This window comes from Aquarana catesbeiana, linkage group LG06, assembly GCF_042186555.1.
Source record: "Aquarana catesbeiana isolate 2022-GZ linkage group LG06, ASM4218655v1, whole genome shotgun sequence".
NCBI classification, from domain to species: Eukaryota; Metazoa; Chordata; class Amphibia; order Anura; family Ranidae; genus Aquarana; species Aquarana catesbeiana.
The window spans coordinates 610093-628745 of NC_133329.1; the positions used below are offsets into that span (position 1 = coordinate 610093).

At 61.9% G+C, this 18653-nt stretch overlaps 1 protein-coding gene across 1 annotated transcript in view; it reads left to right on the top strand.

Annotated features, from left to right (window-relative positions):
* The first annotated feature begins 17163 nt into the window (after positions 1-17163).
* Positions 17164-18653, top strand: part of STK36 (serine/threonine kinase 36) — a 76718-nt gene continuing 75228 nt past the window's right edge. The window contains exon 1 of the mRNA XM_073635258.1: positions 17164-17291. The gene's annotated coding sequence lies outside the window, so the exon portion shown is untranslated. The remainder of the gene's footprint in view (positions 17292-18653) is intronic.

Here is an 18653-nt window from a genome sequence, read left to right on the forward strand (position 1 = left end):
TCGCTTACTTCAGCATAGAGAAAAAAAACTAAAATATACAAACCAAGATATAGAATTATTATTATAATGCACCACAAAGCCCCTCCCCCACCTAACCACGCCCTCAGGCTAAAGAACGATCACACATGTAATCCATGCATGCCGCCTTTTTCCAATAATCCGATCTTATGTGAAAATCTTGGGGGACCCCCAGAGACTGACATTCCTTCACCTGTCCTTCTCAAGACCCCCCAATCTACCCAACCTCACCTAGACTGACATTCCTCCACCTGTCCTTCAAGACCCCCCCAATCTACCCAACCTCACCGAGACTGACATTCCTCCACCTGTCCTTCAAGACCCCCCCAATCTACCCAACCTCACCCAGACTGACATTCCTCCACCTGTCCTTCAAGACCCCCCCAATCTACCCCAACCTCACCCAGACTGACATTCCTCCACCTGTCCTTCTCAAGACCCCCAATCTACCCAACCTCACCCAGGCTGACATTCCTCCACCTGTCCTTCTCAAGACCCCCAATCTACCCAACCTCACCCAGACTGACATTCCTCCACCTGTCCTTCTCAAGACCCCCAATCTACCCCAACCTCACCCAGGCTGACATTCCTCCACCTGTCCTTCTCAAGACCCCCCAATCTACCCAACCTCACCCAGACTGACATTCCTCCACCTGTCCTTCAAGACCCCCCAATCTACCCAACCTCACCCAGACTGACATTCCTCCACCTGTCCTTCAAGACCCCCCAATCTACCCAACCTCACCCAGACTGACATTCCTCCACCTGTCCTTCTCAAGACTCCCAATCTACCCAACCTCACCCAGACTGACATTCCTCCACCTGTCCTTCTCGACCCCCCAATCTACCCAACCTCACCCAGGCTGACATTCCTCCACCTGTCCTTCTCAAGACCCCCCAATCTACCCAACCTCACCCAGACTGACATTCCTCCACCTGTCCTTCAAGACCCCCCAATCTACCCAACCTCACCCAGACTGACATTCTTCCACCTGTCCTTCTCAGGACCCCCCAATCTACCCAACCTCACCCAGACTGACATTCCTCCACCTGTCCTTCTTAAGACCCCCAATCTACCCAACCTCACCCAGACTGACATTCCTCCACCTGTCCTTCTCGACCCCCCAATCTACCCAACCTCACCCAGACTGACATTCCTCCACCTGTCCTTCTCAAGACCCCCCAATCTACCCAACCTCACCCAGACTGACATTCCTCCACCTGTCCTTCTCAAGACCCCCCAATCTACCCAACCTCACCCAGACTGACATTCCTCCACCTGTCCTTCTCGACCCCCCAATCTACCCCAACCTCACCCAGACTGACATTCTTCCACCTGTCCTTCAAGACCCCCAATCTACCCAACCTCACCCAGACTGACATTCCTCCACCTGTCCTTCTCAAGACCCCCAATCTACCCCAACCTCACCCAGGCTGACATTCCTCCACCTGTCCTTCTCAAGACCCCCCAATCTACCCAACCTCACCCAGACTGACATTCCTCCACCTGTCCTTCAAGACCCCCCAATCTACCCAACCTCACCCAGACTGACATTCCTCCACCTGTCCTTCAAGACCCCCCAACATTCCCAGCCTCAACCAGACTGACATTCCTCCACCTGTCCTTCTCAAGACCCCCAATCTACCCAACCTCACCCAGACTGACATTCCTCCACCTGTCCTTCTCAAGACCCCCCAACATTCCCAGCCTCACCCAGACTGACATTCCTCCACCTGTCCTTCTCAAGACCCCCCAATCTTCCCAAACTCACCCAGACTGACATTCCTCCACCTGTCCTTCTCAAGACCTCCCAATCTACACAACCTCACCCAGACTGACATTCCTCCACCTGTCCTTCTCAAGACTTCCAATCTTCCAAACCTCACCCAGACTGACATTCCTCCACTTGTCCTTCTCAAGACCCCCCAATCTACCCAACCTCACCCAGACGGACATTCCTCCACTTGTCCTTCAAGACCCCCCAATCTACCCAACCTCACCCAGACTGACATTCTTCCACCTGTCCTTCTCAAGACCCCCAATCTACCCAACCTCACCCAGACTGACATTCCTCCACCTGTCCTTCAAGACCCCCCAATCTACCCAACCTCACCCAGACTGACATTCCTCCACCTGTCCTTCTCAAGACCCCCAATCTACCCAACCTCACCCAGACTGACATTCCTCCACCTGTCCTTCTCAAGAACCCCCAATATTCCCAACCTCACCCAGACTGACATTCCTCCACCTGTCCTTCTCAAGACCCCCCAATCTACCCAACCTCACCCAGACTGACATTCCTCCACCTGTCCTTCTCAAGACCCCCAATCTTCCCAACCTCAGCCAGATCAGCATTCCTCCACCTGTCCTTCTCAAGACCTCCAATCTACCCCAACCTCATCCAGACTGACATTCCTCCACCTGTCCTTCTCAAGACCCCCAAATCTTCCCAACCTCACCCACACTGACATTCCTCCACCTGTCCTTCTCAAGACCCCCAAATCTTCCCAACCTCACCCAGACTGACATTCCTCCACCTGTCCTTCTCAAGACCCCCCAATCTACCCAACCTCACCTAGACTGACATTCCTCCACCTGTCCTTCAAGACCCCCCCAATCTACCCAACCTCACCTAGACTGACATTCCTCCACCTGTCCTTCAAGACCCCCCCAATCTACCCAACCTCACCCAGACTGACATTCCTCCACCTGTCCTTCAAGACCCCCCCAATCTACCCAACCTCACCCAGACTGACATTCCTCCACCTGTCCTTCAAGACCCCCCCAATCTACCCAACCTCACCCAGACTGACATTCCTCCACCTGTCCTTCAAGACCCCCCCAATCTACCCCAACCTCACCCAGACTGACATTCCTCCACCTGTCCTTCAAGACCCCCCCAATCTACCCCAACCTCACCCAGACTGACATTCCTCCACCTGTCCTTCTCAAGACCCCCAATCTACCCAACCTCACCCAGGCTGACATTCCTCCACCTGTCCTTCTCAAGACCCCCAATCTACCCAACCTCACCCAGACTGACATTCCTCCACCTGTCCTTCTCAAGACCCCCAATCTACCCCAACCTCACCCAGGCTGACATTCCTCCACCTGTCCTTCTCAAGACCCCCCAATCTACCCAACCTCACCCAGACTGACATTCCTCCACCTGTCCTTCAAGACCCCCCAATCTACCCAACCTCACCCAGACTGACATTCCTCCACCTGTCCTTCAAGACCCCCCAATCTACCCAACCTCACCCAGACTGACATTCCTCCACCTGTCCTTCTCAAGACCCCCAATCTACCCAACCTCACCCAGACTGACATTCCTCCACCTGTCCTTCTCGACCCCCCAATCTACCCAACCTCACCCAGGCTGACATTCCTCCACCTGTCCTTCTCAAGACCCCCCAATCTACCCAACCTCACCCAGACTGACATTCCTCCACCTGTCCTTCAAGACCCCCCAATCTACCCAACCTCACCCAGACTGACATTCTTCCACCTGTCCTTCTCAGGACCCCCCAATCTACCCAACCTCACCCAGACTGACATTCCTCCACCTGTCCTTCTTAAGACCCCCAATCTACCCAACCTCACCCAGACTGACATTCCTCCACCTGTCCTTCTCGACCCCCCAATCTACCCAACCTCACCCAGACTGACATTCCTCCACCTGTCCTTCTCAAGACCCCCCAATCTACCCAACCTCACCCAGACTGACATTCCTCCACCTGTCCTTCTCAAGACCCCCCAATCTACCCAACCTCACCCAGACTGACATTCCTCCACCTGTCCTTCTCGACCCCCCAATCTACCCCAACCTCACCCAGACTGACATTCTTCCACCTGTCCTTCAAGACCCCCAATCTACCCAACCTCACCCAGACTGACATTCCTCCACCTGTCCTTCTCAAGACCCCCAATCTACCCCAACCTCACCCAGGCTGACATTCCTCCACCTGTCCTTCTCAAGACCCCCCAATCTACCCAACCTCACCCAGACTGACATTCCTCCACCTGTCCTTCAAGACCCCCCAATCTACCCAACCTCACCCAGACTGACATTCCTCCACCTGTCCTTCAAGACCCCCCAACATTCCCAGCCTCAACCAGACTGACATTCCTCCACCTGTCCTTCTCAAGACCCCCAATCTACCCAACCTCACCCAGACTGACATTCCTCCACCTGTCCTTCTCAAGACCCCCCAACATTCCCAGCCTCACCCAGACTGACATTCCTCCACCTGTCCTTCTCAAGACCCCCCAATCTTCCCAAACTCACCCAGACTGACATTCCTCCACCTGTCCTTCTCAAGACCTCCCAATCTACACAACCTCACCCAGACTGACATTCCTCCACCTGTCCTTCTCAAGACTTCCAATCTTCCAAACCTCACCCAGACTGACATTCCTCCACTTGTCCTTCTCAAGACCCCCCAATCTACCCAACCTCACCCAGACGGACATTCCTCCACTTGTCCTTCAAGACCCCCCAATCTACCCAACCTCACCCAGACTGACATTCTTCCACCTGTCCTTCTCAAGACCCCCAATCTACCCAACCTCACCCAGACTGACATTCCTCCACCTGTCCTTCAAGACCCCCCAATCTACCCAACCTCACCCAGACTGACATTCCTCCACCTGTCCTTCTCAAGACCCCCAATCTACCCAACCTCACCCAGACTGACATTCCTCCACCTGTCCTTCTCAAGAACCCCCAATATTCCCAACCTCACCCAGACTGACATTCCTCCACCTGTCCTTCTCAAGACCCCCCAATCTACCCAACCTCACCCAGACTGACATTCCTCCACCTGTCCTTCTCAAGACCCCCAATCTTCCCAACCTCAGCCAGATCAGCATTCCTCCACCTGTCCTTCTCAAGACCTCCAATCTACCCCAACCTCATCCAGACTGACATTCCTCCACCTGTCCTTCTCAAGACCCCCAAATCTTCCCAACCTCACCCACACTGACATTCCTCCACCTGTCCTTCTCAAGACCCCCAAATCTTCCCAACCTCACCCAGACTGACATTCCTCCACCTGTCCTTCTCAAGACCCCCCAATCTTCCCAACCTCACCAGACTGACATTCCTCCACCTTTCCTTCTCAAGACCTCCAATCTACCCCAACCTCACCCAGACTGACATTCCTCCACCTGTCCTTCTCAAGACCCCCAATCTTCCCAAACTCACCCAGACTGACATTCCTCCACCTGTCCTTCTCAAGACCCCCAATCTTCCCAACCTCACCCAGACTGACATTCCTCCACCTGTCCTTCTCAAGACCCCCAATCTTCCCAACCTCACCCAGACTGACATTCCTCCACCTGTCCTTCTCAAAACCCCCCAATATTCCCAACCTTACACAGACTGACATTCCTCCATCTGTCCTTCTCAAGACCCCCCAATCTTCCCAACCTCACCAGACTGACATTCCTCCACCTGTCCTTCTCAAGACCCCCCAATCTACCCAACCTCACCCAGACTGACATTCTTCCACCTGTCCTCAGTACCCCCCAATCTACCCAACCTCACCCAGACTGACATTCCTCCACCTGTCCTTCTCAAGACCCCCAAATCTTCCCAACCTCACCCAGACTGACATTCCTCCACCTGTCCTTCTCAAGACCCCCCAATCTTCCTAACCCCACCCAGACTGACATTCCTCCATCTGTCCTTCTCAAGACCCCCCAATCTTCACAACCCCACCCAGACTGACATTTCTCCACCGGTCCTTCTCAAGACCCCCAATCCTCCCAACCTCACCCAGACTGACATTCCTCCACCTGTCCTTCTCAAGACCTCCAATCTTCCCAACCTCACCCAGAATGTCGTGCACCATCACCTCCACAGGAAGGACTTATTTCCAAGTAGAAATCTGACTTTGTGCATTTCATGTGAAGAACAGAAACTACTAAACGGACTACAAAAACTGTCTCAAAATAAAGATCCCGATGTGTCTCAAAGGCCCCGTATGACCACTCCGCATAACTCAAGCGGGAAAGGGGTACCAGAGCCCCACCCACCCGCTTTTAGACTTCTATATTAAAGGGGCATAGAAGTAAGAAATGGTCCATCATCTCCTCCACCCCACCACATTCCACTCTTGGACAACCACGGTTCTCAACAGAGCAATGCTTCGAGCTGCCCTTTACATATAGTCTGCCATGGAATGAGAGCAAGGCCAAATCCAAAAGTTTAAAGGGATTCTCTACAGATTAATCAAATGTAGACCCTCCTTCATAATAGGTCCTGGGCAATCCCTCAAGGCCAGTGGCTCGCTAAAGACAGATTCAACAACCCCCCTCTCCAGGGACTTCCTAGGAAGTGACTGTTATTTATAAAGAAAACAAAGCTTTACAAACATGCCATACTTACCTCCACTGTGCAGATCGTTTTGCACAGTGTGGCCCCGATCTTCCTCTTCTGGGGTCCCCTGGCAGTGCTATCAGCTCCTCCCCACATCGTATAACCCCCCTAGGAGAGACGCTCTCCTTGGGGGTTACCTTGCGTCCATAGACACAAAATGTAGGACTCGGCCCCACCCCCCCATGTCATTGGATTTGATTGACAGCAGCGGGAGCCAATGGTTGCACTGCTATCAATCTATCCAATCAAGAGCCGAGAACCCCGGGCAGAGAGGTATAGCGTGTCTCCGCTGAGGGATCGAAGGGGGGTCAGGTGAGTAAAACCGGGGGCTGGTCACTGTCAGAAGTTTTCTCACCTTAATACATAGAATGCACGAGGGTTTACAAGCCCTTTCATTTCCTCCACCATCACTCGCCACTGACAAAGCATTTTCAGGCACATAAGCCGGCCGGGAGCTCACCATGTCGGACCCCTCAGGCTTTTCACCGGCCCACCATTCTCCCAGCTCTGCAGAAAAGGCCAAAACCAGGACTGAAAAATACCAACCCACCAAGACGGTTCCTCTGCCAGCATGTAATCAAAATAAATAATGTTTCAAAACCATCCAAGAAAATAATACCACCGGGCTGACCAAACCTAGGCCACCCATCCGCCTAGGAAGGGAGGTTACAGACCTCTTAAGGAATAATTCCTTCTACAGACACCAACCATGGGGAATAAACACGGAGGCGGAAGTCGTGCCGTGTTTGGGGGGGTGGAGGCGGAAGTCGCGCCCTGTTTGGGGGGTGGAGGCGGAAGTCGCGCCCTGTTTGGGGGGTGGAGGCGGAAGTCGCGCCCTGTTTGGGGGGGTGGAGGCGGAAGTCGCGCCCTGTTTGGGGGGTGGAGGCGGAAGTCGCGCCCTGTTTGGGGGGTGGAGGCGGAAGTCGCGCCCTGTTTGGGGGGGTGGAGGCGGAAGTCGCGCCCTGTTTGGGGGGTGGAGGCGGAAGTCGCGCCCTGTTTGGGGGGGTGGAGGAGGAAGTCGCGCCCCTGTTTGGAGGGGTGGAGGGGGAAGTCGCGCCCTGTTTGGGGGGGTGGAGGGGGAAGTCGCGCCCTGTTTGGGGGGGTGGAGGGGGAAGTCGCGCCCTGTTTGGGGGGGGTGGAGGGGGAAGTTTGGGGGGTTGGAGGCGGGAAGTCGCGCCCTGTTTGGGGGGTGGAGGCGGGAAGTCGCGCCCTGTTTGGGGGGTGGAGGCGGAAGTGACGCCGTGTTTGGGGGTGGAGGGGGAAGTCGCGCCCTGTTTGGGGGGTGGAGGGGGAAGTCGCGCCCTGTTTGGGGGGTGGAGGGGGAAGTCGCGCCCTGTTTGGGGGGGTGGAGGGGGAAGTCGCGCCCTGTTTGGGGGGTGGAGGGGGAAGTCGCGCCCTGTTTGGGGGGTGGAGGGGGAAGTCGCGCCCTGTTTGGGGGGTGGAGGCGGAAGTCGCGCCCTGTTTGGGGGGTGGAGGCGGAAGTCGCGCCCTGTTTGGGGGGTGGAGGAGGAAGTCGCGCCCTGTTTGGGGGGGTGGAGGGGGAAGTCGCGCCCTGTTTGGGGGGGTGGAGGGGGAAGTCGCCGCCCTGTTTGGGGGGGTGGAGGGGGAAGTCGCGCCCTGTTTGGGGGGGGTGGAGGGGGAAGTTTGGGGGGTGGAGGCGGAAGTCGCGCCCTGTTTGGGGGGGGTGGAGGGGGAAGTCGCGCCCTGTTTGGGGGGGTGGAGGGGGAAGTCGCGCCCTGTTTGGGGGGTGGAGGCGGAAGTCGCGCCCTGTTTTGGGGGGTGGAGGCGGAAGTCGCACCCTGTTTGGGGGGTGGAGGCGGAAGTCAAGCCGTGTTTGGGGGTGGAGGGGGAAGTCGCGCCCTGTTTGGGGGGTGGAGGGGGAAGTCACGCCGTGTTTGGGGGGTGGAGGCGGAAGTCAAGCCGTGTTTGGGGGTGGAGGGGGAAGTCGCGCCCTGTTTGGGGGGTGGAGGGGGAAGTCGCGCCCTGTTTGGGGGGTGGAGGCGGAAGTCGCGCCCTGTTTGGGGGGTGGAGGCGGAAGTCGCGCCCTGTTTGGGGGGTGGAGGCGGAAGTCGCGCCCTGTTTGGGGGGTGGAGGCGGAAGTCGCGCCCTGTTTGGGGGGTGGAGGCGGAAGTCGCGCCCTGTTTGGGGGGGTGGAGGCGGAAGTCGCGCCCTGTTTGGGGGGTGGAGGCGGAAGTCGCGCCCTGTTTGGGGGGTGGAGGCGGAAGTCGCGCCCTGTTTGGGGGGTGGAGGCGGAAGTCGCGCCCTGTTTGGGGGGTGGAGGCGGAAGTCGCGCCCTGTTTGGGGGGTGGAGGCGGAAGTCGCGCCCTGTTTGGGGGGTGGAGGCGGAAGTCGCGCCCTGTTTGGGGGGGTGGAGGCGGAAGTCGCGCCCTGTTTGGGGGGGTGGAGGCGGAAGTCGCGCCGTGTTTGGGGGGTGGAGGGGGAAGTCGCGCCCTGTTTGGGGGGTGGAGGAAGTGACGCCGTGTTTGGGGGGTGGAGGGGGAAGTCGCGCCCTGTTTGGGGGGGTGGAGGGGGAAGTCGCGCCCTGTTGGGGGGTGGAGGAGGAAGTGACGCCGTGTTTGGGGGGTGGAGGGGGAAGTCGCGCCCTGTTTGGGGGGGTGGAGGAAGTGACGCCGTGTTTGGGGGGTGGAGGGGGAAGTCGCGCCCTGTTTGGGGGGGTGGAGGGGGAAGTCGCGCCCTGTTTGGGGGGTGGAGGAGGAAGTGACGCCGTGTTTGGGGGGGTGGAGGCGGAAGTCAAGCCGTGTTTGGGGGGGTGGAGGGGGAAGTCGCGTCTGTTTGGGGGGTGGAGGGGGAAGTCGCGCCCTGTTTGGGGGGTGGAGGGGGAAGTCGCGCCCTGTTTGGGGGGGTGGAGGAGGAAGTCGCGCCCTGTTTGGGGGGTGGAGGGCGGGAAGTCGCGCCCTGTTTGGGGGGTGGAGGCGGAAGTGCGCGCCCTGTTTGGGGGGTGGAGGCGGAAGTCGCGCCCTGTTTGGGGGGGTGGAGGCGGAAGTCGCGCCCTGTTTGGGGGGGTGGAGGAGGAAGTCGCGCCCTGTTTGGGGGGGTGGAGGAGGAAGTCGCGCCCCTGTTTGGGGGGGTGGAGGAGGAAGTCGCGCCCTGTTTGGGGGGTGGAGGAGGAAGTGACGCCGTGTTTGGGGGGTGGAGGAGGAAGTGACGCCGTGTTTGGGGGGTGGAGGAGGAAGTCGCGTCCTGTTTGGGGGGTGGAGGGGGAAGTCGCGCCCTGTTTGGGGGGTGGAGGAGGAAGTGACGCCGTGTTTGGGGGGTGGAGGGGGAAGTCGCGCCCTGTTTGGGGGGTGGAGGGGGAAGTCGCGCCCTGTTTGGGGGGTGGAGGAGGACGTCAAGCCGTGTTTGGGGGGTGGAGGCGGAAGTCGCGCCCTGTTTGGGGGGGTGGAGGAGGAAGTCGCGCCCTGTTTGGAGGGGGGTGGAGGGGGAAGTCGCGCCCTGTTTGGGGGGGTGGAGGGGGAAGTCGCGCCCTGTTTGGGGGGGTGGAGGGGGAAGTCGCGCCCTGTTTGGGGGGGTGGAGGGGGAAGTTTGGGGGGTGGAGGCGGAAGTCGCGCCCTGTTTGGGGGGTGGAGGCGGAAGTCGCGCCCTGTTTGGGGGGTGGAGGAGGAAGTGACGCCGTGTTTGGGGGTGGAGGGGGAAGTCGCGCCCTGTTTGGGGGGGTGGAGGGGGAAGTCGCGCCCTGTTTGGGGGGTGGAGGGGGAAGTCGCGCCCTGTTTGGGGGGTGGAGGGGGAAGTCGCGCCCTGTTTGGGGGGTGGAGGGGGAAGTCGCGCCCTGTTTAGGGGGTGGAGGCGGAAGTCGCGCCCTGTTTAGGGGGTGGAGGCGGAAGTCGCGCCCTGTTTGGGGGGTGGAGGCGGAAGTCGCGCCCTGTTTGGGGGGTGGAGGAGGAAGTCGCGCCCTGTTTGGGGGGGTGGAGGGGGAAGTCGCGCCCTGTTTGGGGGGGTGGAGGGGGAAGTCGCGCCCTGTTTGGGGGGGTGGAGGGGGAAGTCGCGCCCTGTTTGGGGGGGGTGGAGGGGGAAGTTTGGGGGGTGGAGGCGGAAGTCGCGCCCTGTTTGGGGGGGTGGAGGGGGGAAGTCGCGCCCTGTTTGGGGGGGTGGAGGCGGAAGTCGCGCCCTGTTTGGGGGGGTGGAGGCGGAAGTCGCGCCCTGTTTGGGGGGGTGGAGGCGGAAGTCGCGCCCTGTTTGGGGGGTGGAGGCGGAAGTCAAGCCGTGTTTGGGGGTGGAGGGGGAAGTCGCGCCCTGTTTGGGGGGTGGAGGGGGAAGTCACGCCGTGTTTGGGGGGTGGAGGCGGAAGTCAAGCCGTGTTTGGGGGGTGGAGGGGGAAGTCGCGCCCTGTTTGGGGGGGGTGGAGGGGGGGAAGTCGCGCCCTGTTTGGGGGGGTGGAGGGGGAAGTCGCGCCCTGTTTGGGGGGTGGAGGCGGGAAGTCGCGCCCTGTTTGGGGGGGTGGAGGCGGAAGTCGCGCCCTGTTTGGGGGGTGGAGGCGGAAGTCGCGCCCTGTTTGGGGGGGTGGAGGCGGAAGTCGCGCCCTGTTTGGGGGGGTGGAGGCGGAAGTCGCGCCCTGTTTGGGGGGGTGGAGGCGGAAGTCGCGCCCTGTTTGGGGGGTGGAGGCGGAAGTCGCGCCCTGTTTGGGGGGTGGAGGCGGAAGTCGCGCCCTGTTTGGGGGGTGGAGGCGGAAGTCGCGCCCTGTTTGGGGGGTGGAGGGGGAAGTCGCGCCCTGTTTGGGGGGTGGAGGGGGAAGTCGCGCCCTGTTTGGGGGGTGGAGGCGGAAGTCGCGCCCTGTTTTGGGGGGGTGGAGGGGAAGTCGCGCCTGTTTGGGGGGGTGGAGGGGGAAGTCGCGCCCTGTTTGGGGGGGTGGAGGGGGAAGTTTGGGGGTGGAGGCGGAAGTCGCGCCCTGTTTGGGGGGGTGGAGGCGGAAGTCGCGCCCTGTTTGGGGGGTGGAGGGAGGAAGTCGCGCCCTGTTTGGGGGGTGGAGGGGGAAGTCACGCCCTGTTTGGGGGGTGGAGGAGGAAGTCACGCCCTGTTTGGGGGGTGGAGGAGGAAGTCACGCCCTGTTTGGGGGGGTGGAGCGGAAGTCGCGCCCTGTTTGGGGGTGGAGGGGGAAGTCGCGCCCTGTTTGGGGGGTGGAGGGGGAAGTCGCGCCCTGTTTGGGGGGTGGAGGAGGAAGTGACGCCGTGTTTGGGGGGTGGAGGCGGAAGTCAAGCCGTGTTTGGGGGGTGGAGGGGGAAGTCGCGTCCTGTTTGGGGGGTGGAGGGGGAAGTCGCGCCCTGTTTGGGGGGTGGAGGGGGAAGTCGCGCCCTGTTTGGGGGGGTGGAGGGGGAAGTCGCGCCCTGTTTGGGGGGTGGAGGCGGAAGTCGCGCCCTGTTTGGGGGGGTGGAGGCGGAAGTCGCGCCCTGTTTGGGGGTGGAGGCGGAAGTCGCGCCCTGTTTGGGGGGTGGAGGCGGAAGTCGCGCCCTGTTTGGGGGGTGGAGGAGGAAGTCGCGCCCTGTTTGGGGGGTGGAGGAGGAAGTCGCGCCCTGTTTGGGGGGTGGAGGAGGAAGTGACGCCGTGTTTGGGGGGTGGAGGGGGAAGTCGCGCCCTGTTTGGGGGGTGGAGGAAGTGACGCCGTGTTTGGGGGGTGGAGGGGGAAGTCGCGCCCTGTTTGGGGGGGTGGAGGGGGAAGTCGCGCCCTGTTTGGGGGGGTGGAGGAGGAAGTGACGCCGTGTTTGGGGGGTGGAGGCGGAAGTCAAGCCGTGTTTGGGGGGTGGAGGGGGAAGTCGCGTCCTGTTTGGGGGGTGGAGGGGGAAGTCGCGCCCTGTTTGGGGGGTGGAGGGGGAAGTCGCGCCCTGTTTGGGGGGTGGAGGGGGAAGTCGCGCCCTGTTTGGGGGGGTGGAGGAGGAAGTCGCGCCCTGTTTGGGGGGTGGAGGGGGAAGTCGCGCCCTGTTTGGGGGGTGGAGGCGGAAGTCGCGCCCTGTTTGGGGGGGGTGGGAGGCGGAAGTCGCGCCCTGTTTGGGGGGGTGGAGGCGGAAGTCGCGCCCTGTTTGGGGGGGTGGAGGAGGAAGTCGCGCCCTGTTTGGGGGGTGGAGGAGGAAGTCGCGCCCTGTTTGGGGGGTGGAGGAGGAAGTCGCGCCCTGTTTGGGGGGTGGAGGAGGAAGTGACGCCGTGTTTGGGGGGTGGAGGAGGAAGTGACGCCGTGTTTGGGGGGTGGAGGAGGAAGTCGCGTCCTGTTTGGGGGGTGGAGGAGGAAGTCGCGCCCTGTTTGGGGGGTGGAGGAGGAAGTGACGCCGTGTTTGGGGGGTGGAGGGGGAAGTCGCGCCCTGTTTGGGGGGTGGAGGGGGAAGTCGCGCCCTGTTTGGGGGGTGGAGGAGGACGTCAAGCCGTGTTTGGGGGGTGGAGGGGGAAGTCGCGTCCTGTTTGGGGGGGTGGAGGAGGAAGTGACGCCGTGTTTGGGGGGTGGAGGAGGAAGTGACGCCGTGTTTGGGGGGTGGAGGAGGAAGTGACGCCGTGTTTGGGGGGTGGAGGGGGAAGTCGCGCCTGTTTGGGGGGTGGAGGCGGAAGTCGCGCCCTGTTTGGGGGGTGGAGGGGGAAGTGACGCCGTGTTTGGGGGGTGGAGGAGGAAGTGACGCCGTGTTTGGGGGGTGGAGGAGGAAGTCGCGTCCTGTTTGGGGGGTGGAGGGGGAAGTCGCGCCCTGTTTGGGGGGTGGAGGGGGAAGTCGCGCCCTGTTTGGGGGGTGGAGGCGGAAGTCGCGCCCTGTTTGGGGGGTGGAGGCGGAAGTCGCGCCCTGTTTGGGGGGTGGAGGAGGAAGTGACGCCGTGTTTGGGGGGTGGAGGGGGAAGTCGCGCCCTGTTTGGGGGGTGGAGGGGGAAGTCGCGCCCTGTTTGGGGGGTGGAGGAGGAAGTGACGCCGTGTTTGGGGGGTGGAGGGGGAAGTCGCGCCCTGTTTGGGGGGTGGAGGGGGAAGTCGCGCCCTGTTTGGGGGGTGGAGGAGGACGTCAAGCCGTGTTTGGGGGGTGGAGGGGGAAGTCGCGTCCTGTTTGGGGGGTGGAGGAGGAAGTGACGCCGTGTTTGGGGGGTGGAGGAGTCCTGTTTGGGGGGTGGAGGAGGAAGTGACGCCGTGTTTGGGGGGTGGAGGAGGAAGTGACGCCGTGTTTGGGGGTGGAGGAGGAAGTGACGCCGTGTTTGGGGGGTGGAGGAGGAAGTCGCGCCCTGTTTGGGGGGTGGAGGGGGAAGTGACGCCGTGTTTGGGGGGTGGAGGAGGAAGTGACGCCGTGTTTGGGGGGTGGAGGAGGAAGTCGCGTCCTGTTTGGGGGGTGGAGGGGGAAGTCGCGCCCTGTTTGGGGGGTGGAGGGGGAAGTCGCGCCCTGTTTGGGGGGTGGAGGCGGAAGTCGCGCCCTGTTTGGGGGGTGGAGGAGGAAGTGACGCCGTGTTTGGGGGGTGGAGGGGGAAGTCGCGCCCTGTTTGGGGGTGGAGGGGGAAGTCGCGCCCTGTTTGGGGGGTGGAGGAGGAAGTGACGCCGTGTTTGGGGGGTGGAGGGGGAAGTCGCGCCCTGTTTGGGGGGTGGAGGGGGAAGTCGCGCCCTGTTTGGGGGGTGGAGGGGGAAGTCGCGCCCTGTTTGGGGGGTGGAGGGGAAGTCGCGCCCTGTTTGGGGGGTGGAGGAGGACGTCAAGCCGTGTTTGGGGGGTGGAGGGGGAAGTCGCGTCCTGTTTGGGGGGTGGAGGAGGAAGTGACGCCGTGTTTGGGGGGTGGAGGGGGAAGTCGCGCCCTGTTTGGGGGGTGGAGGGGGAAGTCGCGCCTGTTTGGGGGGTGGAGGAGGACGTCAAGCCGTGTTTGGGGGTGGAGGGGGAAGTCGCGTCCTGTTTGGGGGGTGGAGGAGGAAGTGACGCCGTGTTTGGGGGGTGGAGGAGGAAGTGACGCCGTGTTTGGGGGGTGGAGGCGGAAGTCGCGTCCTGTTTGGGGGGTGGAGGGGGAAGTCGCGCCCTGTTTGGGGGGTGGAGGGGGAAGTCGCGCCCTGTTTGGGGGGTGGAGGCGGAAGTCGCGCCCTGTTTGGGGGGTGGAGGCGGAAGTCGCGCCCTGTTTGGGGGGTGGAGGAGGAAGTGACGCCGTGTTTGGGGGTGGAGGGGGAAGTCGCGCCCTGTTTGGGGGGTGGAGGGGGAAGTCGCGCCCTGTTTGGGGGGTGGAGGAGGAAGTGACGCCGTGTTTGGGGGGTGGAGGGGGAAGTCGCGCCCTGTTTGGGGGGTGGAGGGGGAAGTCGCGCCCTGTTTGGGGGGTGGAGGAGGACGTCAAGCCGTGTTTGGGGGGTGGAGGGGGAAGTCGCGTCCTGTTTGGGGGGTGGAGGAGGAAGTGACGCCGTGTTTGGGGGGTGGAGGAGGAAGTGACGCCGTGTTTGGGGGGTGGAGGAGGAAGTGACGCCGTGTTTGGGGGGTGGAGGAGGAAGTCGCGCCCTGTTTGGGGGGTGGAGGGGGAAGTGACGCCGTGTTTGGGGGGTGGAGGAGGAAGTGACGCCGTGTTTGGGGGGTGGAGGAGGAAGTCGCGTCCTGTTTGGGGGGTGGAGGGGAAGTCGCGCCCTGTTTGGGGGGTGGAGGGGGAAGTCGCGCCCTGTTTGGGGGGGTGGAGGCGGAAGTCGCGCCCTGTTTGGGGGGTGGAGGAGGAAGTGACGCCGTGTTTGGGGGGTGGAGGGGGAAGTCGCGCCCTGTTTGGGGGGTGGAGGGGGAAGTCGCGCCCTGTTTGGGGGGTGGAGGAGGAAGTGACGCCGTGTTTGGGGGGTGGAGGGGGAAGTCGCGCCCTGTTTGGGGGGTGGAGGGGGAAGTCGCGCCCTGTTTGGGGGGTGGAGGGGGAAGTCGCGCCCTGTTTGGGGGGTGGAGGGGGAAGTCGCGCCCTGTTTGGGGGGTGGAGGAGGACGTCAAGCCGTGTTTGGGGGTGGAGGGGGAAGTCGCGTCCTGTTTGGGGGGTGGAGGAGGAAGTGACGCCGTGTTTGGGGGGTGGAGGAGGAAGTGACGCCGTGTTTGGGGGGTGGAGGGGGAAGTCGCGCCCTGTTTGGGGGGTGGAGGCGGAAGTCGCGCCCTGTTTGGGGGGTGGAGGGGGAAGTGACGCCGTGTTTGGGGGGTGGAGGAGGAAGTGACGCCGTGTTTGGGGGGTGGAGGAGGAAGTCGCGTCCTGTTTGGGGGGTGGAGGGGGAAGTCGCGCCCTGTTTGGGGGGTGGAGGGGGAAGTCGCGCCCTGTTTGGGGGGTGGAGGCGGAAGTCGCGCCCTGTTTGGGGGGTGGAGGCGGAAGTCGCGCCCTGTTTGGGGGGTGGAGGAGGAAGTGACGCCGTGTTTGGGGGGTGGAGGGGGAAGTCGCGCCCTGTTTGGGGGGTGGAGGGGGAAGTCGCGCCCTGTTTGGGGGGTGGAGGAGGACGTCAAGCCGTGTTTGGGGGGTGGAGGGGGAAGTCGCGTCCTGTTTGGGGGGTGGAGGAGGAAGTGACGCCGTGTTTGGGGGGTGGAGGAGGAAGTGACGCCGTGTTTGGGGGGTGGAGGAGGAAGTGACGCCGTGTTTGGGGGGTGGAGGAGGAAGTCGCGCCCTGTTTGGGGGGTGGAGGGGGAAGTGACGCCGTGTTTGGGGGGTGGAGGAGGAAGTGACGCCGTGTTTGGGGGGTGGAGGAGGAAGTCGCGTCCTGTTTGGGGGGTGGAGGGGGAAGTCGCGCCCTGTTTGGGGGGTGGAGGGGGAAGTCGCGCCCTGTTTGGGGGGTGGAGGCGGAAGTCGCGCCCTGTTTGGGGGGTGGAGGAGGAAGTGACGCCGTGTTTGGGGGGTGGAGGGGGAAGTCGCGCCCTGTTTGGGGGGTGGAGGGGGAAGTCGCGCCCTGTTTGGGGGTGGAGGAGGAAGTGACGCCGTGTTTGGGGGGTGGAGGGGGAAGTCGCGCCCTGTTTGGGGGGTGGAGGGGGAAGTCGCGCCCTGTTTGGGGGGTGGAGGGGGAAGTCGCGCCCTGTTTGGGGGGTGGAGGGGGAAGTCGCGCCCTGTTTGGGGGGTGGAGGAGGACGTCAAGCCGTGTTTGGGGGGTGGAGGGGGAAGTCGCGTCCTGTTTGGGGGGTGGAGGAGGAAGTGACGCCGTGTTTGGGGGGTGGAGGAGGAAGTGACGCCGTGTTTGGGGGGTGGAGGGGGAAGTCGCGCCCTGTTTGGGGGGTGGAGGCGGAAGTCGCGCCCTGTTTGGGGGGTGGAGGGGGAAGTGACGCCGTGTTTGGGGGGTGGAGGAGGAAGTGACGCCGTGTTTGGGGGGTGGAGGAGGAAGTGACGCCATGCCAATCCCCCCTCCACCAAATGATTTGGACCAGTGCACAAAGCAAGGTCCATAAAGACATGGATGAGTGAGTTTGGGGTGGAGGAACTTGACTGGCCTGCACAGAGTCCTGACCTCAACCCGATAGAACACCTTTGGGATGAATTAGAGCGTAGACTGTGAGCCAGGCCTTCTCATCCAACATCAGTGCCTGACCTCACAAATGCTCCTCTGGAAGAATGGTCAAACATTCCCATAGACACCCTCCTAAACCTTGTGGACGGCCTTCCCAGAAGAGGTGGAGCTGTTATAGCTGCAAAGGGGAGGGGCCAACTCAATATTGAACCCTCCGGACTAAGACTGGGATGTCAGTAAATGTCATGTGTGTGTAAAGGGGGGGGAGATATATATATATATATATATACACAGATCTTCTCTTCCTCTCACCCTTCTTCCTGATCCTTCTCCGCCATCACCGCTCACCGGAAGTGACGTCACCCGACACTCCGCCCCCTCACAGCTGTTCACAGTTTCACAGACGTTAAAAGGAAGTGACGTCAGTACGGCGTCCTGTTACCCCGGCAACCACAGAAACCGGAAGTGAGCGCCGTGCGGAGCGGAGAAGTGAGAGTTGTGTGTCCGCCACCCGCCGGGTGAGTGAGAAACCCGTCCCCTCCCCCTCCACTATCCCCTCCCCCCTCCACCTTCTCCTCCCCCTCCTCCACCCTACATCCTCTCCTCCACTATCCCTCCCCCCTCCACCTTCTCCTCCACCATCCTTCCAGGGAAGGTGTGTGTCACCCCCATATACCGTCTCCCTGTACACTGATATGTGACTCCTCCCTCCCTGCCTGTGGGAGGAGCTTTCCTCATCCCTGGATAAAGCCTCCAGCATGGCTCCTCCTTCCTTCCATACTCTCCCCTCCCCCAATGATGTCACTTCCTGTCTGGGCTCAGCTATAGAGGAAGGCTGACAGAAGCTGAACCTCCAGGAGGTCAATTCTCATCCACCCCCTCCATCCCTGACTCCTCCCACTACACCATCCCTGACTCCTCCCACCCCCACTGCACTATCCCCGACTCCTCCCACTACCAACCCCACTGCACCATCCCTGACTCCTCCCACCACCCCTGACTCCTCCCACTACACCACCCCTGACTCCTCCCACTACCAACCCCACTGCACCACCCCTGACTCCTCCCACCACCCCCTGACTCCTCCCACTGCACCATCCCTGACTCCTCCCACTGCACCATCCCTGACTCCTCCCACTACCCCCTGACTCCCACTGCACCATCCCTGACTCCTCCCACTTCCACCCCCACTGCACTATCCCCGACTCCTCCCACTACCAACCCCACTGCACCATCCCTGACTCCTCCCACCATCCCTGACTCCTCCCACTACCAACCCCACTGCACCATCCCTGACTCCTCCCACCACCCCCTGACTCCTCCCACTACCAACCCCACTGCACCATCCCTGACTCCTCCCACCATCCCTGACTCCTCCCACTACCAACCCCACTACACCATCCCTGACTCCTCCCACTTCCACCCCCACTGCACTATCCCCGACTCCTCCCACTACCAACCCCACTGCACCATCCCTGACTCCTCCCACCACCCCTGACTCCTCCCACCACCCCCTGACTCCTCCCACTACACCACCCCTGACTCCTCCCACTACCAACCCCACTGCACCACCCCTGACTCCTCCACTGCACCATCCCTGACTCCTCCCACTGCACCATCCCTGACTCCTCCCACTGCACCATCCCTGACTCCTCCCACTACCCCCTGACTCCCACTGCACCATCCCTGACTCCTCCCACTTCCACCCCCACTGCACTATCCCCGACTCCTCCCACTACCCCCTGACTCCTCCCACTACCAACCCCACTGCACCATCCCTGACTCCTCCCACCATCCCTGACTCCTCCACTACCAACCCCACTGCACCATCCCTGACTCCTCCCACCACCCCCTGACTCCTCCCACTACCAACCCCACTG